Source organism: Balaenoptera borealis (assembly GCF_965194805.1).
Source record: "Balaenoptera borealis genome assembly, chromosome: 20".
NCBI classification, from domain to species: Eukaryota; Metazoa; Chordata; class Mammalia; order Artiodactyla; family Balaenopteridae; genus Balaenoptera; species Balaenoptera borealis.
The window spans coordinates 8,340,946-8,349,918 of NC_138879.1; the positions used below are offsets into that span (position 1 = coordinate 8,340,946).

General features: G+C 44.5%; 1 protein-coding gene across 32 annotated transcripts in view; it reads left to right on the plus strand.

The window, feature by feature from the left end:
* The window catches only part of METTL23 (methyltransferase 23, arginine), a 143,845-nt gene that overhangs the window by 36,075 nt on the left and 98,797 nt on the right, over window positions 1–8,973 (plus strand). The gene's annotated exons all lie outside the window — the stretch shown is intronic.

The window sequence follows — 8,973 nt, forward strand, 5'->3', positions numbered from 1 at the left end:
TCTTGCCCTCTTCTTGTAGATCCGAATATCCATCTGGCATCATTGCCTTCCGCCTTCAGAACTTCCTTTAACCTTTCTTTTAGCACAGGTCTGCTGGCCATGACTTTTTGAGCTGTGTGAGCTCTGGTTCGTTCAGCTCCCCGATTCTTAGTAGTTCTTTCTTTGGTGGTTTTCCTTTGCTTGGCTTTGTGGACTCTTACACTATACTGGCTCAAATTAGTATTCACCAATAGACTCAGATTTCTCTGAAGATTTCTGACTCCTTCCTGCACAAATCCTTGTATCTAGTACCCTGACCTTTTTTGGCATTTTGGCTTCTCAAGGTATACCCTATGAATGAGCAGCTTACAAGTCAGGAGAGTCTGAACTCTTAATCACTCTGCTACACTGTTTCCATGGAAATTCTTTTTTTTTTTAATATATATTTATGCAACAGGATCTCTTTTTAAAAATTTATCATTTATTTATTTTATTTTATTTTTGGCTGTGTCGGGTCTTAGTTGCGGCACACAGAATCTTCGTTGCGGTGCGAGGGCTTCTCTCTAGTTGCAGCACGCGGGTTCCAGAGCATGTGGGCTCTGTAGTTTGCGGCACGTGGGCTCAGTAGTTGTGGTGCATGGGCTTAGTTGCCCCGTGGCATGTGGGATCTTAGTTCCCCGACCAGGGATCGAACCTGCATCCCCTACATTGGAAGGTGGATTCTTAACCACTGGACCACCAGGGAAGTCCCATCTGTGGAAATTCTTAATGCTAGCTAATACCATGGACTGAGGTATCCTTGAAATGGTGTATGATTATGGTGTGAATGTATATCTGTGTTTTAGTGGATATACACCAAGTACATACTTCCTTTCCCTTTCTGTCTTATGATCTGTGTTTATTCTTTCCTATCTATCCAAATTTATATACAACTCAGAACAAAATATGTTCCCATTTATCTATACTCTAAATATCATAAAAGCTATCAAAATACCATAGAGAATTTACAGTAATAATTTATGTTCGTAGTGGGGAGCACTTCAAAGTCTTTATGTGCAGCCCAAGTTCCTGGAGAAATTTAAATTGTGTCAAAGTTGCTTTACTAGTCTGTAAACTTTGTGGTATTCAAATTTGCTAACCTACTGTGAAATGTCCAGCATAAAGCAATGCACTAGAAAATTCTCACCTGGGTTGTAGATGGACTTCAGTTTTGTGTTTATATTTCTCAATTGAAGAGATAAAGTGCCAGTTCCCACAGGAGCAGGGGTGGGAGCAACCCCTCTTCTTCCCTTTGGTTTTCTTTTAACACTAGCCACCCCTTAGTATACTTGTATTTAGTTGAGCATTACTATGGCATGTACACAGGTCCAAATGCAGGAACTGGTCCTTTGCGAATTCACAATTGAAATCTGCTCATCTGTAGAAAATACAGTCATTGGTAAAAGTGTCCATTACATTTTGAATCTGCAAATCTAAATACAATTTTCTTTTTCTTTTTTTAAAATTGTTTATTTATTTTTGGCAACATTGGGTCTTCGTTTCTGCGTGCGGGCTTTCTCTAGTTGCGGCGAGCGGGGGCTACTCTTTGTTGCGGTGCACGGGCTTCTCATTGCGGTGGCTTCTCTTGTTGCGGAGCATGGGCTCTAGGTGTGCGGGCTTCAGTAGTTGTGGCTCGCGGGCTGTAGAGCGCAGACTCAGTAGCTGTGGCGCACGGGCTTAGTTGCTCCGCGGCATGTGGGATCTTCCCGGGCCAGGGATCAAACCCATGTCCCCTGCATTGGCAGGCAGATTCTTAACCGCAGTGCCACCAGGGAAGTCCTGAGACCAATTTTCTTAATGTAAAAACGAATCTATTTCATCAACAAATGTACTGCTCTTGTGGGATGCTGGTAATGGTGGAGGCTATGCATGTGTAGGGGCAGTAGATCTATGGAAAATCTCTGTGCCTTCCTCCCAATGTTGCTGTGAGCCTAAAACTGCTCTAAAAAAATAAAGTCTTGGGAATTCCCTTGCAGTCCAGTGGTTAGAACTCTGTGCTTTCACTGCCATGGGCCCGGGTTCAATCCCTGGTCAGGGAATTAAGATCCCCCAAGCTGCATGGCATGGCCAAAAAAAAAAAAAAGTCTTAAAAAAAACCCCACAGATCAATTTGGTTAATACTGAGTGGAAAACAATAAAATTCATATGTAATGGAAATTTGCCTTATACTCAGCTATCTAGAATCCAAACACCTGATTATTTTGCAGTTGTCAAGTAAACAGAGGGAAGGGTCTCCTTCCCGTCATGGGAGCTGAAGGACAGTCAGTCCTTTCCCTGCCAGCTGGCAGCCAGAACACAAGCACAGGTGGAGAAGCTTCTGCCCCCTGGATGCTCTACCTGGGCCAATTGGGAGATGCAGGGATAAACATGGATTTCTTGTAAGTGATGCAGAAATTTACAAGGATTTCTTATACATGATCAAAGCCCATTGGAGTTCTGGCAGATACCTGGTGGGAGTGACACAGTGGTGTTGTCCCCAGTGGACGGTTCCAGTGGCAAGATCGAAGTTGGACACAGGCTCAGCTGCCTTGTCACATGACCACCTATTTGGACTTGACTTTATACCTGAGAGCACTGAGAGCTGGGCTCAAAAAAAGAGGACATAATTGAAATTGTGTGTGTGTGTACACAGGGGTATGTGGTGAGGGAAGTGCTAACCAGTGGCCTTCAGTTGGTATCCGGAACTGCACAGACCTGCCCCACCCTCCCGTCTGCTCTGGCTGAGTCCTCGTGGGGAACCCCATGTGCCTGCACTTTCTCCAGAGCACAAGATCAGGCAAGGTCTCCTCTTTCCTGCTGGTCCCTGTCGACAGTCGCCCACCTCATCAAAACAAATCAAGTCCTCACCTGCCTCCTTCCCCAGTGAAGCCCGGAGCTCAGATGTTCATGCCAAGCCTTGCCTGCTGGCCTCCCTGGCTGCTGCGGTTGGGGAGAGAGAGGGGCAGGGATATGTGCTCCAGCCACCATCCCCTTCCAAATCACTGGACTTGGCCCCCTCGGATTAGACAAGGAAGGAGAGAGGAATGCCAAGGCAGAAGATACCTCTAGATACCTCCAAGGCAGACCCTCAAAAGGCAGTAGGGTGGGATGCTCAAGAGGGTGGATTGCAAAGCCCACTATCTCAGCTCCACTGTTTACTGACTGTGAGCTGGGACAAGTTCCTTAAGTCACTATGCCTCAGTTTCCTCATCTGTAACATGGGAATGATCATAGTACCAACTTCATAAGAATTGCTACTCTCATTAAATGTGCCTTCATCAGTTGCAGAAATGTAGGAAGCACTATATAGATGTTAGCTGTTTTAGCCCTGTGCAGACTGAAAAGTGACATGTCAGGGACAGACATTGGACCACGAGAAAGATGGGGCTCTTTTTGGTGAAATGCTGTATCTGCCCACGCTGTCAGGCATCCGATGGTGTGATAGGAGTGCTACACATGAAAGCCTAGTGTCACCAGGTGTGTTGCTGGCGGATCTGCCGCAACAAGTCCTCCCATCCTCAACTGCCTTGAGTGTACACACTCCTCCCAACAAGAGGTCAAGGCTGTTTCCCCACCCCTTAACTCTGGGCTGGCCTTGGACTTTCTTCGGCCAGTAGAATGTGGCCAAAATGACAGTGTATGCCTTCTGACAGTCGGCCTCAAGTGGCCTTGTAGCTTCTGCTCCTGTGTTCTTGGAACTGTCTGCCACCACGTCCAGGAGCTCAGGCTAGCCCCCTGGAGGATGAGAGGCCTCACAGAGGAGGATGGAGGCTCCCAGCTGAGAACCAGCGGGAACCAGACGGACGTGTGAGGCCATCTTGGACCATCCAGCTCCAGTGCAGCCTCTGGAGGCCTGCAGCTGCAGGGGTGACCCCAGACCACAGGAGAAGGAAGCTGAGCCCAGCCCCAGTTGTTGGTCCATAAAATCATGAGCAAATATGTGGTCATTTTTTTAAGCCTTCAGAATTTGGAAGACCTGGAGGACAGCTTCCCAGGGAGCTGGGTAGCTCTTAGGCCCTGTCTTTGGGGTGAAGCTGCTGCTGACATCCGGGGGCCCCAGCAACAGTGGCACTTCCTCCCTCGGTTTCCACAGAGGGCTCATGCTGTGCTGTTTGTTCAGCCCTTGCCCACAAATGTGGAAGCAGTTTTCTTGTCACATCTCAGATCCTAGACTCCTGGCCTGCTCGCTGAGGAAATGTTAAGTTCTCAGCAGCCCAAAGAGGACGGCCAGTTTAGGATGACTGCACAACCAGAGATCAAGCTGGACACCCCAGCTGTCATCACTGAAGTAGAAGGAGGGACGGGTGGGAGGGGAACTTTAACCAAATGGTTATGAGTCCTTTCATGGAGATTCTATTAGAACATTAAGAAAAATGTTCTGGGACCACCCACCCCCCCAAAAGAAAAAAGAGAACCACCTTGATTTTTTTTTTTTGCAATTTATTATTATTTTTTTTACCATTAAAAAAATTGAAGTACAGTTGATTTACAATGCTGTGTTAGTTTCAGGTGTACTGTACAGGACTTTTTTTTTTTTTTAATTTATTTATTTATTTATTTTTGGCTGCATTGGGTCTTCATTGCTGCACGCGGGCTTTCTCTAGTTGCGGCGAGCAGGGGCTACTCTTCGTTGTGGTGCGTGGGCTTCTTTTTTTTTTTTTTTAACATCTTTATTGGAGTATAATTGCTTTACAATGGTGTGTTAGTTTCTGCTTATAACAAAGTGAATCAGTTATACATATACATATGTTCCCATATCTCTTCCCTCTTGCATCTCCCTCCTTCCCACCCTCCCTATCCCACCTTTCTAGGTGATCACAAAGCACCGAGCTGAACTCCCTGTGCTATGCGGCTGCTTCCCACTAGCTATCTATTTTACGTTTGGTAGTGTATATATGACCATGCCACTCTCTCACTTTGTCGCAGCTTACCCTTCCCCCTCCCCATATCCTCAAGTCCATTCTCTAGTAGGTCTGTGTCTTTAATCCCGTCTTACCACTAGGTTCTTCATGACCTTTTTTTTTTTTTCCTTAGATTCCATATATATGTGTTAGCATACTGTATTTGTTTTTCTCTTTCTGACTTACTTCACTCTGTATGACAGACTCTAACTCCATCCACCTCACTACAAATAACTCAATTTCGTTTCTTTTTATGGCTGAGTAATATTCCATTGTATATATGTGCCACATCTTCTTTATCCATTCATCCGATGATGGACACTTAGGTTGCTTCCATGTCCTGGCTATTGTAAATAGAGCTGCAATGAACATTTTGGTACATGACTCTTTTTGAATTATGGTTTTCTCAGGGTATATGCCCAGTAGTGGGATTGCTGGGTTGTATGGTAGTTCTATTTTTAGTTTTTTAAGGAACCTCCATACTGTTCTCCATAGTGGCTGTATCAATTTACATTCCCACCAACAGTGCAAGAATGTTCCCTTTTCTCCACACCCTCTCCAGCATTTATTGTTTCTAGATTTTTTGATGATGGCCATTCTGACTGGTGTGAGATGATATCTCATTGTAGTTTTTTTTTTTTAATTTTATTTATTTATTTATTTATTTATAGCTGTATTGGGTCTTCGTTTCTTTTTTTTTTTTTTTAATATTTATTTATTTATTTATTTATTTATGGCTGTGTTGGGTCTTCGTTTCTGTGCGAGGGCCCTCCCCAGCTGCAGCAAGCGGGGGCCACTCTTCATCGCGGTGCGCGGGCCTCTCACCATCGCGGCCTCTCTTGTTGCGGAGCACAGGCTCCAGACGCGCAGGCTTAGTAGTTGTGGCTCACGGGCCTAGTTGCTCCGCGGCATGTGGGATCTTCCCAGACCAGGGATCGAACCTGTGTCCCCTGCATTGGCAGGCAGATTCTCAACCACTGTGCCACCAAGGAAGCCCTCATTGTAGTTTTGATTTGCATTTCTCTAATGATTAATGATGTTGAGCATTCTTTCATGTGTTTGTTGGCAATCTGTATACCTTCTTTGGAGAAATGTCTATTTAGGTCTGCTGCCCATTTTTGGATTGGGTTGTTTGTTTTTTTATTATTGAGCTGCATGAGCTGCTTGTAAATATTGGAGATTAATCCTTTGTCAGTTGCTTCATTTGCAAATATTTTCTCCCATTCTTAGGGTTGTCTTTTGGTCTTGTTTATGGTTTCCTTTGCTGTGTAAAAGCTCTGAAGTTTCATTAGGTCCCATTTGTTTATTTTTGTTTTTATTTCCATTTCTCTAGGGGCTGGATCAAAAAGGATCTTGCTGTGATTTATGTCATAGAGTGTTCTGCCTATGTTTTCCTCTAAGAGTTTGATAGTGTCTGGCCTTACATTTAGGTCTTTAATCCATTTTGAGTTTATTTTTGTGTATGGTGTTAGGGAGTGTTCTAATTTCATACTTTTACATGTACCTGTCCAGTTTTCCCAGCATCACTTATTGAAGAGGCTGTCTTTTCTCCACTGTATATGCTTGCCTCCTTTATCAAAGATAAGGTGACCCTATGTGCATGCGGGCTTTCTCTAGTTGCGGCGAGCGGGGGCTACTCTTCGTCGTGGTGCGTGGGCTTCTCATCACGGTGGCTTCTCTTGTTGCGGAGCACGGGCTCTAGGCGTGCGGGCTTCAGTAGTTGTGGCACACGGGCTCAGTAGTTGTGGCTCGCGGGCTCTAGAGCACAGGCTCAGTAGCTGTGGTGCACAGGCTTAGTTGCTCCAAGGCATGTGGGATCTTCCCGGACCAGGGCTTGAACCCGTGTCCCCTGCCTTGGCAGGTGGATTCTTAACCACTGTGCCACCAGGGAAGTCCCTATACCACATCTTCTTTATCCATTCATCTGTTGATGGACATTTAGGTTGCTTCCATGTCTTAGCTATTGTAAATAGTGCTGCCATGAACATTGGGGTACGTGTATATATATATATTTTTTTAATTTTTTAACTTTTTATTTTATTTTACTTTAAATTATTAGTCATCATTTATTTATTTATTTATTTTTGGCTGCATTGGGTCTTCGTTGCTGAACACAGGCTTTCTCTAGTTGCGGCGAGTGGGGGCTACTCTTGTTGCGGTGCGCGGGCTTATCATTGCAGTGGCTTCTCTTGTTGTGGAGCACGGGCTCTAGGCACACGGGCTTCAGTAGTTGTGGCACGTGGGCTCAGTAGTTGTGGCTCGCGGGCTCTAGAACGCAGGCTCAGTAGTTGTGGCGCACAAGCTTAGTTTCTCCACGACATTTGGGATATTCCTGGATCAGGGCTCGAACCCGTGTCTCCTGCATTGGCAGGTGGATTCTTTTTTTTTTTTTTTTTTTTTTCCGCACTTTTTTTTTTTTTTTTTTAAATTATTATTTATTTATTTATTCATTCTTGGCTGTGTTGGGTCTTCGTTTCTGTGCGAGGGCTTTCTCCAGTTGTGGCAAGAGGGGCCGCTCTTCATCGCGGTGCGCGGGCCTCTCACTGTCGTGGCCTCTCTTGTTGCGGAGCACAGGCTCCAGACGCGCAGGCTCAGTAGCTGTGGCTCACGGGCCTAGTTGCTCCGTGGCATGTGGGATCTTCCCAGACCAGGGCTCGAACCCTTGTCCCCTGCATCGGCAGGCAGGTTCTCAACCACTGCGCCACCAGGGAAGCCCGGCAGGTGGATTCTTAACCACTGCACCGCCAGGGACGTCCAGGGGTATGTGTATCTTTTTGGTTTTGTTTTGTTTTTTAAATTTTTATTGATGTATAGTTGATTTACAATGTTGTGTTAGTTTCTGCTGTACAGCGAAGTGAATCAGTTATACATATACATATATCCACTCTTTTTTAGATTCTTTTCCCATATAGGTCATTCATTACAGAGTATTGAGTAGAGTTCTCTGTGCTATACAGTAGGTCCTTATTAGTTATCTATTTTATATATAGTAGTGTGAACATGTCAATCCCACTCTCCCAATTTATCCCTCCCCGCCCTTTCCCCCTAGTAACCATAAGTTTGTTTTCTACATCTGTGACTCTATTTCTGTTTTGTAAATAAGTTCATTTGTACCATTTTTTTAGATTCCACATATAAGTGATATCATATGATATTTGTCTTTGTCTGACTCACTTCACTTAATATGACAGTCTCTAGGTCCATCCATGTTGCTGCAAATGGCATTATTTCATTCTTTTTTAAGGCTAATTCTATTGTATATATGTACCACATCCTCTTTATCCATTCTTCTGTTGGTGGTCATTTAGGCTGCTTCCCTATCCTGGCTATTCCTGAAATAGCCTTCCCTATCCTGAAATGAACATCGCAGTGCATGTATCTTTTTGAATTATGGTTTTCTCCGGATATATGCCCAGGAGTGGGATTGCTGGATCATATGGTAGCTCTATTTTTAGTTTTTAGGGAACCTCCATACTGTTCTCCATAGTGGCTGCACTAATTTACATTCCCACCAACAGTGTAGGAGGGCTCCCTTTTCTCCGTACCTTCTCCAGCATTTATTATTTGTGGACTTTTTAATGATAGCCATTCTGACCAGTGTGAGATGATAACTCACTGCAGTATTGATTTGCGTTTCTCTAATAATTAGCGATGTTGAGCATCTTTTCATGTGCCTGTTGGCCACCTGTATGTCTTCTTTGGAGAAATGTCTGTTTAGGTCTTCTGCCCATTTTTTGAGAGTGTTTTTTTTGATATTGAGCTGTTTGTATATTTTGGAAATTACTCTTTTTTCTTTTTGCCACACTGCGTGGCATGTGGGATCTTAGTTCCCCGACCAGGGATCGAATCTGCGCCCCCTGCATTGGAAGCGCAGAGTCTTAACCACTGGACCACCAGAGAAGTCCCAGAAATTACTCTCTTGTCAGTAGCATCATTTGCATATATCTTCTCCCCGTCCATAGGTTGTCTTTTCATTTTGTTTATGGTTTCCTTTGCCCTGCAATAAAATACTAATGAATGGAAATTTCAATTAAATAGAGTTGGGAGACCAGGAGGGGGATCTCTCACGCCCTGT